This window comes from Monodelphis domestica, chromosome 7 (assembly GCF_027887165.1).
Source record: "Monodelphis domestica isolate mMonDom1 chromosome 7, mMonDom1.pri, whole genome shotgun sequence".
NCBI classification, from domain to species: Eukaryota; Metazoa; Chordata; class Mammalia; order Didelphimorphia; family Didelphidae; genus Monodelphis; species Monodelphis domestica.
In genome coordinates this window covers 52,955,558-52,972,836 of record NC_077233.1, presented here as the reverse complement: position 1 = coordinate 52,972,836, position 17,279 = coordinate 52,955,558, and the positions used below count along the sequence as shown (strand labels likewise).

The 17,279-nt window shown below is 40.2% G+C and overlaps 1 protein-coding gene across 7 annotated transcripts in view; it reads right to left on the bottom strand.

The window, feature by feature from the left end:
• The window catches only part of ATP2B2 (ATPase plasma membrane Ca2+ transporting 2), a 591,738-nt gene extending 580,747 nt beyond the window's left edge, over positions 1 to 10,991 (bottom strand). For all 7 annotated transcript variants that reach the window (XM_056804635.1, XM_056804631.1, XM_056804633.1 and 4 more), the window contains exon 1: positions 10,943 to 10,991. The gene's annotated coding sequence lies outside the window, so the exon portion shown is untranslated. The remainder of the gene's footprint in view (positions 1 to 10,942) is intronic.
• Between the last annotated feature and the right edge of the window lie 6,288 nt (positions 10,992 to 17,279).

Genomic DNA, 17,279 nt, shown 5'->3' with positions numbered 1-17,279 from the left:
CTGGGCTGCTGTTTATAAGCCAGACCATCCTATTCGTCTTTTAGAGTTTTATACTGAAAGAAAAGGGAGCTAGTGAGTGGTGAGTTCTCTTTGTCCTGGCTATGTTGTTCCTATGTGGCTTTCCCTGTGTGTCTGTATGATTTATCCCTCAGGATATGTTGCATGTCAGGCCATGCTCTGAGCTTCCTGAATGAATCTTTTAGGCACAAGGACCACTGAAGGGCATAAGCAATGCTGAATCTGTGCAGGAATACCTGGGCCGTATCCAACCATATTATCTGCTTCTGAGAACATCCTCTCTCTGAGTAAAGTGGGATCACTCTTTCAACAAGATATCTAGTTTCACAAAGGCTCGTGGCCTTACAGTTTTTTATCTTCTCATGATGCCCCATCCAATCAACCACCAAATCCTATCCATTTTCTCTTCTATCTACTTCTTCCTCTGTAATTCTTCAGTCAAAAAGCCAAATCCATGACCTTATCACCTTATATGACAGCTTCCTGATCCTAGCTGTCAAGAGCTACCCCCTTTGCAAACAGATCTATTTCTGAATTTGAACCTTCAGAGATAAATGGTCTGTTTTCCAAATGTCACTGTGTGGCACACATTAAGTCCCACAAAAGTTTGGCATGGTCCAGCACAAAAATATTTCATATATTATCCCAAGGTAATGATTATCATAATGACATGAAAGTTGCAAAGATGGTTCTTAGACTAACCATGCATAAAATGTGTAATAGTCAATACTACTAAAATCAAGTAGATAGAAAAATCAAGTGTAAACTTGTACTTGATAAAAGCTCACATTACTCTGATGTGACGTATAGCTAGAGTTGTGGAATAGCAATGACATCTATGAGCATAGCATGGTTGGGGAATGTTCAAAGCTGGCATAAAATGCCAACACACTGGGGAAACAAGACAAACCACACAACCATACAAAAAAGTCAACTACCTACCACTGTCAGTTTCCTGTATTTCTCTCACTCACTGGATTCCAGGGCTCTGAGAAAGCACTGATACTGACCTGCCTTTTCTTTTATGCTTGCTTAAGTCCATATCTAGACCACCAGCCCTTTCCCAGGAAGTGTTTGCCCCTCTGATCTCCTAATCAATAGTACATGTCATACTACACATATCATAGGATGATACATTTGGAGTTGGAAGGGATGTTAGAGGCCAATGCCCTCATTTAATAATGAAGGGCAGAGGCATAGGTAGATTAAGTGACTTGGTCAGGGTCACACAGCTAGTAGGTATATGAGATAGAATTTGATCTCAGATCTTCCTGACTAAGTATAGTGCCCTATCTACTACACCATGTTGCCTATCAAACACACTATGGTAAAAACAAATAAGAAAAATAGCAAAACTTCAAAATATACATCTAGTCTTACATGGGGTGATTTTTTGAAGGTAAATTACTAATTGAGGCAAAAAGTCAGATAGAATATAACATAGCTAATAATATAGCACAATGGAGAAAGCATCAGGCCTAAAGTAAGGAAGACTCTTTTTCCTGAATGTCCATAGACAATAGCTATGGGACCCTGGACAAGTCACTTCACTCTGTTTGCCTCAGCTCCTTATCTGTAAAATGAGCTGGACAAGGAAATAGCAAACCACTCCAGTATTTCTGCCATGAAAACCTCAAATGATGTCACAAAGAGAAGGGCAAGACTCAACAACAATAACAACAAAGTAGGAATGAATGGACACACCTGCATTCACAAAGGCTCTTCCTCCTAGGCTGCTGTTAAAACCTTAGAAAATAATCTACTTCCTATGTCCTCTCATTGAGGGCAGCTATATGGCACAGTGGATAGAGCCCTGAGCTTGGAAACAGAAAGATTCAACTTAATGAATTCAAATCTGGCCACACACACACACACACACACACACACACACACACACACACACACAACCCTGGGCAAATTACTTAATTACTTAATCCTGCTTGTCTCAGTTTCCTCATCTGTAAAATAATCCAGAGGAAAAAATGGCAAATCACTGTAGTATCTTTGCCAAGAAAACTCCCAAATGGGGTTAGGAAGAGTCAGATACAAGTGAAAAAAATCAACACCACCAACAATAATAATAATACAGTGTTTACTGTGTACTTAAATGATAATCTCTATGGCAGGGCCCTAAAAAGAACACCAAAAAAGTGTGATATGATCCCTAACCTTAAAAATGTTTTACTCTCCTTAGAGAGATAGAGGAATAAGAGGAAGAGGAGAAGGAACATATAGAAAAGGAGACAGTGACGATTAAGAGTTGTGGTAGGTACAAAACTAGACCTGAAATAAGGAAGATCTAAGTTCAGATCCTTCCTATGATGCTAGCTCACTGTGTACCTTAACCTCTCCACCTCAGTTTCCTCATCAGTAAAATGAGAATAATTATAGCCCTTCACAGAGGCATTTCAAGGAGAAAATGAGATAACATGTAAACATTAAAACACTATGCAAATGTCAGTAACAACGATGATAATTTTAACTCACTGAAGTTCTGCCTAGCCATCATCTTCTCTCCTGAATAGAACTAAATCTGGCTACCAAATTAATGAAGGCAAGGCACCAAAAGATTGTAATCAAATTATATTCAACAAAAAATTATATAGCTCCTTGATCTCATGTGATATCTTCAATGATATTAAAATGCCATTGGATGTGATAATTGTCAAATTCCTTTAGATAAACTGGAAGTTTCAAGCTTGGATATATGAAAGTCACACTGAACCAATGACTGGAGGTGATGCCTAAAAATACTTTGGTTTCCTCCAAGCAAACTGCACCAAATATAAAGACATCAAAGAGAAGATTGTGGCTGAACATGATAAGAGACATTTTGGCATTCTAAAATGAAAGCTGAATGGGAAGAATGTGTTTGAAACAATTAATATCTATACAAATTTTTCCTAAGAACTGTAGATCCAATTCCACTTTCTTCAGAGAACATTTTCTAATCTCCCTAGAAGCTAATGACTTCCCTTTTCATACTAGCTTCATTGATTCTGTCTATTTCTTACTAACTAAACATTTGAATATTGTTCCAAATTTTGAATGTATGCTCCTTGAGAGCAGAGGTTGTTTTTGTTTATTTGTCTCTTTTTGTATCCCCAGGGACTAGCACATAGTAAATCCTTAATAAATGCTTGTTGATTGGTTGGTTGAAGTAGATGATTGAATTGTCCCCATTTTACAAATTGGAAAAATAAGATTACATTGCTAGTATATATAAGATAAGAGGATCCTAGATCTAAAGTTACAAGGAAAATGAAGATCCATTGACATTAAGTGACTTCCCCAAGGTAACACAAATATTAAGAATGGAAATGGTATTGAATTCAGATTTTTTACTCTAGAGCCAAAAGTAGGAGTTATTTTATCCCCATTTGACAATTGAGGAAACTGAGGCAGACACAAGGTAAATGGCTTGCCCAGGGTCACACAGCTAGTAGGTTCCTAAGGCCAGATTGAACTCAGGTCTTCCTGAATCCAGGCCCAGTGCCACCCAGACAAGGTTGCCAAGCTATATCAGGGGACAGAATTTCTACCATAAGAGTTCCTCATACCTGAATTCCTTTTGTTGTTGTCCCACAATTATGTTGTCCCACAACTTCTTTCCAAATGATGCTTGATTGTTTTCTTTTCTGCTACATTTTTGATATCCATATTCTAAACCAGAAATACCCAGGTTAGATTCATTATCCAAGCATCAGTCTAGGTAGGGATAGAAAGAATCATGTCTAGATGTTTAGCCAATAGATGTTATTTTTTCAGCCATAATGACTAATCTAGAATGTCAACCAAGTTATGGAGGATTTCCTATCTGTGTCACTGAACCAAAGGATTTAAAGCCAGAGAAGACAAAGGCACCAGAATGATAGGATCAAGACATGGAAGAGTCCTTGAAGTTATCAAAGCCAACCCCCTCATTTTCCAGATGAAGAAACTGAGGTCCAGAGAGAAGTTCAAGATCACACCAACAATGGAACCACCATCCCAACCAAGGGATCTTTTCACAAAGCCACATTGCTTTTCACTGATGAAGTTACAGCCTTTTATGTATCAAAAGACCTAGAAATCATTTTGTTCAATGTATCTATCTCTATGATCCAATACAAACTTATCTCCTCTACATCCTTGCAGTAACTTAACGTCCCAGGCTTTTTACATATTATTCCCCTTCATTCATGCTATGGTTATGTCACACTGGCCTTCTTATTTGTTCCACATTCACAGTGTCTCATCTCTCACTTGTGATCCTTATGCTGGTTGTCGCTCAAGCCTAGAATGCTATTCTTTCTCATATCTGCCTCTCAGAATCCCTGACTTTTTTTTTTTAATCAGCTTTTAGGGGGCAGCTGTGTAGCTCAGTGGATTGAGAGTGAGGCCTAGAGACGTAGGAGGTCCTAGATTCTAATCTGGCCTCAGATACTTCCCAGCTGTATGACCCTGGGCAAGTCACTTAACCCCCATTGCCTAGCCCTTACTGCTCTTCTGCCTTAGAACTAATACACAGTATTGATTCCAAGTCGGAAGGTAAGGGTTTAAAAAAAATTCGGCTTTAAAAAAATTATTAAAAAATATTTTTAATTTGACATTTTTTTAAACAAAAACTTTTTTAAAAACCCTCAGTTGATGCCTGACTGATTCTTGTTAATGGATTTTAAATAAGTAATGTGACTTAAATGTAAACAATTTCAAATAATTTCTTCTGAATTTTGTAACTAGTTATGATGATATTAAAGATATCAAATGTTAAAAAAAACCCTCAGGTTAAGCATTTCTTTCTGTATTTCTGGGTCCCTTCAGTTGCTAATATCTTCCCCTCTAAATGGATTTTGTATCTAATCTGTATATATTTGCATCTATCTCTTTATCTATCTATATAACTATCTCCAATTAGAATTCAAGCTCCTTGAGGGCAAGAATTTTTTTTTTGCTTTTTCTTTGTATCCTTACTATTTAGCATTGTGCCTAGCATATATGAAGCACTTAATAAATGTTTTTTGAATAATTGATATAAAGATGAAAAATGGTGCAGCCTTTGCTCTCAAAGAGTTTATAGAGTGTAAAAGATGGAATAAAACACATACCCTAAGGGGCAGCAAGGTAACACAATGGATACTGTAGTAGAGAGGACTTGGGTTTAAATCTGGCCTCAGATATTTCCTAATTGTGTGACCCTAGGCAAGTCACTTAACTCTAATTGCCTAGCTCTTGCTGCTTTTGTGTCTTAGAATTAAGTCAGATGGTAAGTTTAGTTGGGTTTTTTTAAAAACATTTGCCTTCTATTAGAATTGATACTAAATATCTATTCCAAGGCAGAAGAGTGGTAATAGATAGACAAGTGGGGCTAAATGACTTGCCCAGGGTCATAAAGTTAGGAAGAGTCTAGGGCCATATTGGAACCCAAGACCTACTGTCTCCAGAACTGGTGGTCTATCCACTGAGACATCTAGCTGCCCCAATGGTTCCCCAATAAGACTCTAGGGAGAAGAGACTAAGAGCAAAGGAGAGACACAGGCAATACTCTATCATTTGAAATAGGATAAGCCCTTTCACCTGGGGAAATCCAAGAGAGTCTTATGGAGGGAGGCAGGCTTGAGCTTCCTGCCTTTGAAGGAAGAGTAGTTCTACAGGTGGAGACACAGATGGAGTGTGTTCCAGACATGGGAGATGATCAGTGTGGATACACTGGGGCAGGATACAGGATGAGACCAGGGAGCCAGAAAGTAGAAAAACATTTTTTAAACCAAGCTAAGGAGTCTGAAGGATCTCCTGGAGGCAGGGGAGAGATGCTAAGGCTTCCAAGCATGGATAGCAACAGGCCAGTAAGAAGGTCATTTTGGCAGCTGTGAGAAAGATGGAATGCTGACAGGAGACAATGGATACAGGGAGACTAATTAGGAGGCTATTGCAATAGTAAAAATGGGCAGAGATGAGGGCCTGGACAAGGATGTTGAAAGAGTGAGAATAGAAAAAAGAGAACAAACACAAAATATATTTGGAAATAGAAGGAAAAGAAAAGGGGGAGGGAAATAAACATTTAGTAAATACCTACTATGTGCGGGAAGTATGCTACATTACAAATAATATCTCATCTGATCCTTACAACAACTCTGAGAAGGTGTTATTATGATCCCCATTTTATAGTTGAGGAAACTAAGGCAGTCTGAGGTTAAATGTCAAGGTCCCAAAGCTAGTAGTAATTGTCTGAGGTTAGATTTGAATTCAGCTCTTCCTGCCTCCAGACCCAGTGTCCCAACACCTAGCTGTCTCCATTAAATAAGATGAAGAAACTGATTAGTTAGGGAACATTAAGGAGAGGGAAAGTGATTCCAGGGGTCCAGGGCCAGAAGGGTAGATGGCAGTCCTGTCTTATCTGGAGGATGGTTGAGAAATATACTAAGAAGAAATATTAGAATTATAGAATCAGAGATCTAGAGCAAGAAGCCCCTGGAGATGATCTAGTCCAACCCCCTCATTTTTCAGGTGAGGAAACTGAGGCTCATCAGGGTTAAGTGACATGTCCAAAGTCTCTCAGGTAGTAAACTAAAGAAGCAGGATTTAAAACTAGATCCTCTAACACAAGAGTCCATGCTCTTTCCACTGCACCACAATGCCTAAAACCTTAGAGCTAAAAAACAAAAGAAAACAAAACAAAACAAAACTCAAAAGCCAACCCACATGTATGAGGCATTAGTTCTCTCTATAGCATCCTTAAGGAATTCAATATCTGCTTGAATATATCCAGTATTGGGACCTGGTTATCTCCCAAGGCAGACCATTCTCCAAATCTTAAAGTATTATCTAAATTTAAGGCAGCCAGGTGGCATAGTGATAGAATGCTGAGCCTGGAGTCAAGAAGACCTGAGTTCAAACCCAGCCTCAGACACTTATAGCTGCAAGACTCTGGGCAAGTCACTTGATCTTGTTGGCCTTGGTTTCCTCATCTGTGAAATTAGTTGGAAAAGGATATGGCAAAGCACTCCAATATCTTTGCCATGAAAACCCCAAAATGGGGTCATAAAGTCAGACATGACTGAAACAACTGAACAATAACAGTGGGGAGAGTGATTCCAGCTGGTAATGCTACTTTAAATATAATCTGTAATTAAAATTCCTGTTTTGAATAGCTCTACTAATTATAAGTGTCTCTCTTAGGGTGAGCCAAAATCTTAATCCCAGTTTCTTCCACATATGGGTCTTCATTCTATCTTCAGTGACCAAGCCAAAAAAGGCTAACTCCTCTTCACTCTAACTCCCCCTGGGGAGTTCATTGGATCTGAGCCTCAGGCTTTTTCTTTTCTTCTTTTTTTTCCCCATCACCAGTCACCACCACCTGTAGATGACCTTCCAAAAATGAGTCACTACCCTTGAGAAGGGGAGACCCCACAAAGTGCCTGGCAAGGGCAGTCACTCTAGGCTGAATCACTGTACCCTAGAGAGAGTTCTGCCAGTCAGCCTGTCACTCCTACCTTGGGCAGAGGCGAGTCTGGGAGAAAAGCCAGAGACAGAGGGAGCAGAGTCCAAAAGGAGCAAGTGCTTCAGAGTTTAGTCCTGGCTCTGCCATTCACTGTTGATGTGACCTTGGGAAAATCACCTCCACTCTTGGTGTGCTTTCCTTCCTTTTGCTGTCAAGGAGGAATGATAATCCCTGCCCTGCCTCCTCCACGAAGTTGCTGGAAGGGAGGATCCAGTGAGATGGGAGATGAGAAAGCACTTTGAAAAGCCAACATAAATGTGCGTAGGGTGGTAGCAATAGCTCTGCAATGTGTCTACAGGGAGGTATTTTTATTTTGAGTAGTACTTTACATGGAAACTCCCTATAAAATCTTGACAGTTTCTCCCAGTATAGAAATTCCTCCCATTGCTTCATAATTTCTTCCTTAGTCATCCAGCAGTGTGATGAGGACATGGCTCTGGGGCTCTGACAGCCTTGCCAGGGAAGGGGAAGGATGGAAAGAACTCTTTACTTAGTAACTGTGTGATCTTGGGAGAGTAGCTTAGCCTCTGCAGAGAAGGAGGCAAGCGGCATGAGAAGAGGAAGTTCCCTACACAGATGAAATCCAGATCTAGTACCTAGTACTGTCTTCTAATGCTTGACTCTGAGGGCTCTGAGATCATGCCACTGGAAGGTTCAATCAGAGTGGGGAAACAGAGCCTGAGCTGGAATTCTATAAGAGAAACAATTTAGTGAAGTCCCAAAAGGTTCATAAAAATGAGAGCCTTGGCCTCAGACACTTCCTAGCTGGGTGACCCTGAGCAAGTCACTTAACCCTCATTGCCCAGCCCTTACAGCTCTTCTGCTTTGGAACCAATATACAATACTGATTCTAAGATAGAAGTAGGAATGTAAAAGAAATTTTTTTAAAGAATGAGAGTTGAGCCTATCCCACAGGATCATGTCAGGGAAAAAAAAACACCTTCCTAACAATTAACATTTAAGGGCTTCAAGCAGAGGCTGGATGATTACAGAATCAGAGCTAGGAAGGATCTTTGAGGTCACCTAGTCATAACCCCCCTCATTTCAAGGAAGGAAACTGAAGCAGAGTCTGGACCCATTATGTTATGATGAGAGTTACTGTCTTGTTTGAGTAGGACTGGATGAGATCCCTTCTAGCTCTTAAATTTTGTGATTCCTAAGAATCACAGGAACCCAAGGTTCTGTGACTCCAGATTCTATATTCTTTCCACTGCACAATGTTGCCTCTTCATTGGCCTAGAGCCTTATAGGAACAAGCTCCCATCATCCCAATCACCTCATTTCTCAGACCTGAACTGTTGTGGTGGGTCATCTGACAGTGTCATCAAGCTCAAATAGAAATTGGGAAGTACAGTCACAAACTGACTTAGAAAACCACATATTAACATTATCTACATTCTATTGTATTTTTAGGAGGCAGGTACAGGTGAGTCAGTGGATAGAGCACTGGGAGTGGAGTCAGGAACACCTGAGTTCAAATCTGACCTCAGACACTTAGTAGCTATTTGACCCTGAATAAATCACCTAATCTCTGTTTCCCTTAATCCACTGAAGAAGAAAATTTGTAAACCATTCCAATGAATTTGCCAAAATATATCTCATGAACATAAGGTCACAAATTTGAACAGCAATGAACAACAAAATTGTACTTTTATTTATTTTGTTCAATGTTTCCCAATTACCTTTTTTAAAAACCATTACATTCCATTTTAGAATCAATTCTAAGTATTGGTTCCAAGGCAGAAGAGTAGGCAAATGGGGCTAAGTAACTTTCCTAGGGTCATACAGCTAGGAAATGTCTGAGGTCAACTTTGAAGCCAGGATCTCCTGTCTCCAAGCTTGGCTCTCTAGCCACTGAGCCACCTACCTGCCCCTCCCAATCACATTTTAATCTGGTGGAGTATTGTGTTGTGCTGCCATAATGCGCCATATCTGATACCTCTTATCTAGACGAACTTGGTAAAATCTTATAATCTTACTTTTGTTACACTCTTACTACTGTCCTGGTATCAATTCTAAGATGGAAGAGTGGCAAAGCCTAGGCAATTAGGGTTAAGTGGCATACCCAAGGTCACACAATGAAGAAATGTCGGAGACCAGATTTGAATCCAGGTCTTTCTGACTCCAGTCCTGGCACTCTATCCATTGTGGTACCTAGCTGCTCCCTACATCATAGAATCTTTAGGGACCTGACACACTTCCCAGTTTAAATCCAAATTTTACAGAGAAAGAAGAAACGAATTGGAAAAAACCAAGTGATTTGCTCAGGGTCACACAGACTCAGCAGCAGGCTATGATGAAGGCTCCCATCTCCTAACATTATCCCAAGCTCTATTAAGGGACTTAAAGAAAATGATTCACCTTCTCTGGGCTCTTGTGTCCTCCTCTCTGAAATGAGGTGGGTTGGATTAGATAGAGAAGGTGCCATCCAGCCTTAGCAATTCTGTTCTGTGATTCTATAAAACCTTTCCAGTGCACCTCTTAAAGATTTCCAATTGGAGAGTTACGAATCTCATGCTTTTTAAATAATAATCTAAATTTTTAAAGACTTAAAGGGAAGACCTACCCACCCCAATTCACTTTCCATACTAGGCAGATGCCCCAGAAGCTAGTCTAAAAAAACTAATTGCTGCAGAGCAGAATAAGTATCCACCCTGTTCTGTCTCTAAGTCTCTTAAAAGGGAATGTGAGGAACTTGGCTGCTGACAGCAAGGAGGATTTTCAATGAGAATAAATAATGCAATGTCTGTGGGCTCCCTAGACTCACAGGAAACCGAGATGGCCTGCTTGACAGATATTGCGGGGAAGATTGCCCATCCCAGTACTAGAGGAAAATGCTCATGATTAGACCCTCACCACAAATGGTGAAGTCACACTGACACGAACAGACAGATCTCTATTCCCAAACATCCAAGTTCCTTCCCTCCCCTTCTGCAACAGAATGCCAACACCAAGTCAAAACTTACCTATCCCGGGTGACATTCCCATTCTCCTCTCTCTGCTAGAGATAATCTGATAAACTGATCCTTACCAGAGTGTAAATGGGTAATGATGGTATAACATTACCCATCCCAGATAACCTATTTGGAGAGGCATTTAGTGTCTTAATCCAAAAGACTGATTCTAATGGCAGGATTTGGGACAGGGTAGCGGGCTAGTGGAGGGTTGGGAGAAGGGGAAGATATGTCAAACTCCCCCCAAATGATACCCAGAGTGGTGGCCACCCAAGCTGCCTATGCCAAAGGCCAAATCTGAGCCTACTCCCAAGAAAATTCATCTTACATAACTCTTCCAGAGATTTTGGTCCATTCTTTTATAACTGCTGGTTTGCTCAAGAGAAGAATAGGGACATGAATACAGAATGAGTGACCTTTTGGTAAAGTGAATTTGGAGTTTGCTCCAAGTTATGACGGGCTCCTGGGAAACAGCATCTCCAACCCTCACCTGTTGACGTGGCTCCTTCTCCAATGTGTCCAATCTCCAGGTGCACAGCAACCTACAAACAGGAATATGGAGACTGTGTCACTGGAAGTGAGCTCTCCAGACCCATTCCTTCATTCCTTCATTCATTCACTCTTAAATGTATCAACCTCTTATTAAATACTGGCTACATGCAAAGTCACTATTGAAGACAAATGCCAAATAAGATGCCAAATAAGACACCATCCCTGATTTCAGAAGCTTACAAACTAGTAGGAGAGAGCAGGGAAAAATAAACAGTTAAAATGATTTTATCTAAATCAAGAAGCATTTATTAAGCCCCTGTTGCATACAAGGCACTGAACTAGGCACAAAGGATAGAAAAATAAACCACTCCCTGCCCTTAATGAGCTTACGTTCTATTACATATAGATGCATATGTGTGTGTGTGTGTGTGTGTGTGTGTACATAAACATGGAAAACAATTCATGTCATAGGAGACCAAAATCAACTAAAAAGTAGGTCTGGCCCTACTGACTAGAGGACAAAGGATCTCTTGCTTTTAAATTTTTTTCCCCAGGAGCAGACTTATTTGGCCAGTTTTCCATTGGTCTGAGGCAACACTAGCTTAAGATGATGGTGGTTAATGTCATTACCATAACTTACACTGCACAGTACTTTACAATTTGCTGAGGACTCTCAAGAACATAATCCCATCCAAAATGAATAACAACCCCACAAAGTAACCGAAGAAGGATCATTCTCATTTTAAATATGACGAACCGGAGGCAGAACAGGGTTATGTGACTTATAGTCCCTCATTTGAGGAAGGGGAAAACTAAAACTCAAAGGAAAAAGGTGATTCATCTAAGGTCATTCAGGAAGCAAGTAACACAAACCAGGATTCAAATGCACTTTCTCTGACTCCAAACAAATAGACTGAATGATGGTATAATATAGGAAGCATTCTCATTCATAAAAGGGTAAGTAAATCTATTTATCTCTTTCTCTGTTTCTCTTTCTATCTCCCTTTCTTCTCTCTGTGTGTTTCTATCTCTATCCTCTGTCTCCATCTCTCTCTGTCTCTGTCTGTCTGTCTCTATCTCTGTCTGTCTGTCTGTCCAGTCAGAACCCAAAACCAGTTCATTCAGGATTCTTGCCATTATTCCATGTTCTGAATATTCTCCTACACTGCATAAGAGATATTATTCATGTCAGTCAACATAAAGAATACTGGAGCTGGTCATAGGATTAGAGATGAACTTGAAAAGACATCAAGAGTCATTCTATTCAATACCCCCCTCCCCATTTTAAAGATGAGGAAATGGAGACTCATAGAGATTAAGTGACTTGTGACTTATTCCAGGTCACCCAGCTGGTTCTCATTCCAAATACAGTTCTCCTAGCTGACAATGACTCAAAGGGCTTCAGTTCAAAGCCTGGCTCTGATCCTTACAGCCTCAATGCCCTTAAATAATTTCCTTAGCCTCTCCAGGCCTTGGTCTATTCTTTTCCACAAGAAATGTAATCTTTGAGGTCTTGAAGAATACAGTGACGTAATCAGATAAGGACCTAGAAAGATCCTTTTGGCAAATGTTTGCAAGATGAGCAAGACACTAGAAGCAAAGAGGTCAGTTAAGAAGTGGTTTCAGTAGTCCAGGGAAGAGGTAATGAGGGCCTGAATAAGAGTGCTGGCCATGTGAGAAAAAAGAACAGGGGATGGATAGGACAGGGACTGAAGAGAAAGGATCATTCAGACTCCACAATAGCTTGGCTACAGAGGCTAAGAAAGAATGAAGAAGCTCAAGGATGATTCCAATGTGGCAAACTTGGATGAATGGAAGGATTATGGTACCTTGAACAGCAATGGAAAAGTTCAGAAAGGGGGTGAGTTTGGGAGAAAATAATAAAAAGCAAGGTTACATGTAGAAGCATAAAACCAGAGCAGAAAATTGAGTTTAGTAACAGAAAGTAAAGAAAATAGGTTATACACTTACTATCCATGCGATCTTGGATAAATCACTAAATCTCCCTGAGCTTCACAATGTCACTGTGAAAAAAGTATCACATAAATTATAAATCATCATACCTAATATTCATATGACCCTTTAAGGTTTAAAGGGTGCCTTACAATATCTCATTTTATTCTCTCAACAACCTTGAGAGGTAGATGTTATTATTAACCCCTTTTTACAAGTGAGAAAGCTGAAGCAGGCAGAAATGACTTGCCCAGAGTCACATAGATAGTGGGTAGCTGGCTTTGAACTCAGATCTTCTTGACTCAAGATCCATATAAACGTGATTATTATTATTGCTGTTGTTGTTGCATAAAGGATAAGTAGGGCAAATAGTGAGGTTTATGTTGACTTGAACTAGCACAAAAGACAAAGATTTTGAAGCCATTCTGTCACCATCAATGATTTGAATACCATTTGTCATTCATTTGCATGTCAAATAAAAACATCAGGAGAGGAGATCCCATCCCTCACCCAGTTACTGGGATGAGTTAGAAGTACAATCTCCCGAATGCATTATGGGAACACAGACTGACAATAAGGAACTGAACAGGGGTTAAATGAAATTTTCTAACCCCAAGTCCTGTACTTAAACATTTTAGAGAGTAGTACTAGAATTAAAGGTGTCAAAAAGAAATAAAAGAAATGTAAAGACTTCCACTAGCTTCTACCTGTTCCCTGAGAGGATCTGACTTAAAGCCTAAGCTAGGCTCTAAAACAGCTTTAATTTTTCCTTCTTTGTCAGGGAAAGGCTTACTAGCCATTGCATCCCATCAGATGGTTAACAAAGACCAGGAGGTCTAAAGAGGCTAAATATTTTATGACCTAATAGATGATGACAGAAAATAGCCCAGCAAACATGAGAACAGCCCATAGGATACCGAGTAAAAGAGAAAGGAGTCACAGCACCCAGCACAGACAACACTATGTCCAATGGAGACCAAAGATGCAACATTAGAGATGACACAAAGCACAGACCAGAGCAATAATATCACTAGGGTCCATGAGAGATTATACATCATTGGAGGCATGAGTTGCCTTGGCAATAAGGGTCTCCTATGTGTGTTGTATTCCCCATGTGTATTGCTGATCATGTGTGTTCTCTGTATGCATGTGCCCTATTCATATGGATTCTCTGGGAATCTGCCCTCCCTCACTGATTAGTAACTTATCTATCCTCAGAACTTTTCTTGGGTCCAGGGTGCTTTGCTGTTTGATTAATTTTTTTTACTATTTTAATCTCTATGTTTCAAAATAGTTAACATTATATCAATATAACAGTTCAGTACATAAATGGATTTCAAAAGAACTCATTTCCTTTGTGATCGTACACATTTTGTTTTATTCCAAACTGGCAAAGGGATCCATGACAAAAAAAAATGGCTTCAAATTCCTTTCCTGTTTCCTCTAGTTAGATGGTAAAAGTCAAAAAAATGGTTTGATGCTAATGAACCGTGGTTTGGAGCAGGTGCTGACACACAGAGTGCCCTGAAAATGGCCCGGCTTTCTGGGCTCTCACATATGAAAAGGGTCCTCGATACTACAGTTATAAGAAAAATAGGCATCTATCCCAGAGTGCCTCAGACAGTACATCCAGACAGTTCTTTTTCTCTTCCTTCCTAAGAAGAAAAATGTCTGAGTCAAGCAAAGGTCTGACTTGATTTGGAGGCAACCCACAGACAATAACAGGTAAATGACAAGTGAGCTCTCTGTTACAAGCATGTTAGCACCTGGACAACACATAAAAGAACTGACTCCCAGCAGGCCATTGTCAACCCAGGTAAGAAGACTAAGCACATCCTTCCTTAGAGTTAAAAGACCCCTATGGTAACCAGACTTGAGAGCAAAGATTTAAAGCTAGAAAGGACTTTAGGGATTGTCAAATCACTGAATTTCAGAGTTGGAAAAGACCTTAGAGGCCATCTACAACATATGTCATCAGTGGTCATCCAACCTTTGCTGTAAAATTTTCACTGAGGGAGAAGCCCCTACTTCCTAAGGCAGTTCATTTCAGTTTTGAAGGGAGAGAGTGAACCTTTACTTATCAGGATGTTTGTTAGGAAACCTGGGTTGATGTCCAGGCTCAGCTACTTTTATCATAAATCAGAAATCACTTAACTTTTCAGAGCCTCAGCTTTCTACTCTGTAAAATGGGGATAATAATGCTTGCACTTTGCATTTTACAGAATTGGAAACTAAGACTAGAAGAGATGAGATGATTTGTTCAAGATCACACAGCTTAATTAAGAAGCAGAGTCAGGGACCCCAAACTCAGGGACTTTTCCACAACATTCCCACTACCATTTTTCATCAAGTCCACCTGGGAGTCATATCTATATGCAACCAATTCTCCAGTTCCTGATGGTGGCTTCATCCTGGTTCTCTTTTTTTGTCCTGTCTATACCTGTCCTGACTGCCTAATCTCTTCCTTAGTTTTGACCTCCCGACCCCTCTCCCCTAACCCTGTCCTATATGGTCATTAACCATTTGATGACTAGAATAGGAACAAAAATAAGTAGTATGGCTGAGGATGACCAGTGGTGTGGGGGGGAAGGATGTGTAGTGTTACGCCATTTTTATTTAATGAGTATTTACTTATTTATTATTTAGCCAATGCTTTGCTTTTTCTTTGAACTGTCATTTAGGAGCTCTGATACTCAAAGACATTCACTCACCTTCTCCACCATGACACTGATATGCAGATGGCTTAGTCTCAGTCTCCTATTATGTGTGGTTCTTCCATCCAATGACTGGAAAACTCATTCCCCTCCACCCCCTGTAGCTAAGACTCATTGCCATTCCACCTACTACTACACACACACACACACACACACACACACACACACACACACACACACACACACACCTCAAGACTAGCCATTATACACCTGTCAACAAGAAACCTATGACCCATTTAGACAAGAGCACTGAGTCCTCAGGGTCTTCACAGACAGACCTAACTCACCAAGAGCTTCACAGTCTTCTCCTGGGGGGGAATGTGCAAGGTGAAATATTGATGAGCTATCTGTCCAGGCTACTGAATTTTTAATTAGGGTAGAAAGGAGACCCCCCAGTCCCTAGTCTGAAGTATGGCTGGGGGAACCCAGGTTCTTGGATGTCGCCTTTGTTAAAATTTCATCTACATTAGCAAGCAGATGAAAGCCTTTCACTTACACCATTCTACCTATAAATAAATAATTATAGCTCACATTTATATAACATTTAATAGTATGCAAAGCACATCTTTCATGACAGCACTGAGAGGTATAGAATGCAAATATTATATTATTCTTGATAGGAAACTAGGTCTCAGAGAAAGATCCACAACTAAGAAGCCACAGAGACATCATTCTAACCCAGCTCATCAAAATGCAAGTCCCAGATTATGCAGATCCTTTCTCTACTGCCATGATGATGCCAAAGTATCACCACAAACACAGGAATCCATCTTTGGTATTTCACCATGTCACAGAATTTGAGTTGTCCAAAAGGCCTTCAGTGGCCAACTAGTTTAACTCAAAGTGAAAAGGAATCCCCTCTCTCAATCAAAAAGCATTTATTAAACACCGACTGACTATCAGGTACTGTGCTATTTGCTGGGAATACAATACAAACAAGAAGCCACTCCTGTCCTTAAGCTTGCCGTCTCTCTGGGGAGCCTGGTTGCTTGTTTTCCTTTGTACTTAAAGAGCACCAAAATGCCATCACTGGTGATGACTTTTGACTCACACATAAATTGGACTGAAACGAAGCAGAGTAGTGCCAAATAGTCAGCCTCACTCTCTTTTCCAGAGTCATCAAAATCCAGTGGCAAGACAAAAGACAAGACATCAAAGAAGTCAAGTCAACCACTGTATCCCAAGGACAACATGTACGTATATTAGCATAAACCAACTATATAAGAAGTAGAGGTGGGGAAGGAGTGTATTCTAGGCATGGGTGACACTGGGTAAAAAGATGCAGAGATAGAAGATAGAAGATACAGAGATAGAAGACCCTTACCACTCTTCTACCTTAGAACTGATACATAGTATTAATTCCAAGATGGAAGGTATGGGTTATAAAAAATAATAATAATAAAAAATAAAAAGGGGGGCAGCTGGGTTGCTCAGTGGTTTGAGAACCAGGCCTAGAGATGGGAGGTCCTAGGTTCAAATCTGGCCTCAGACACTTCCCAGCTGTGTGACCCTGGGCAAGTCACTTGAGCCCAATGTGTGAGGAACCCAAGGTCATGTGTGAGGAACCATCAGGCCAGTTTGGACGGACCTATTGGATGTGTGATGAGAAGTAATGTGTAATGAGATGATACTCTTAACATGGAGTCCATGGACTACAAGTAACAGTTC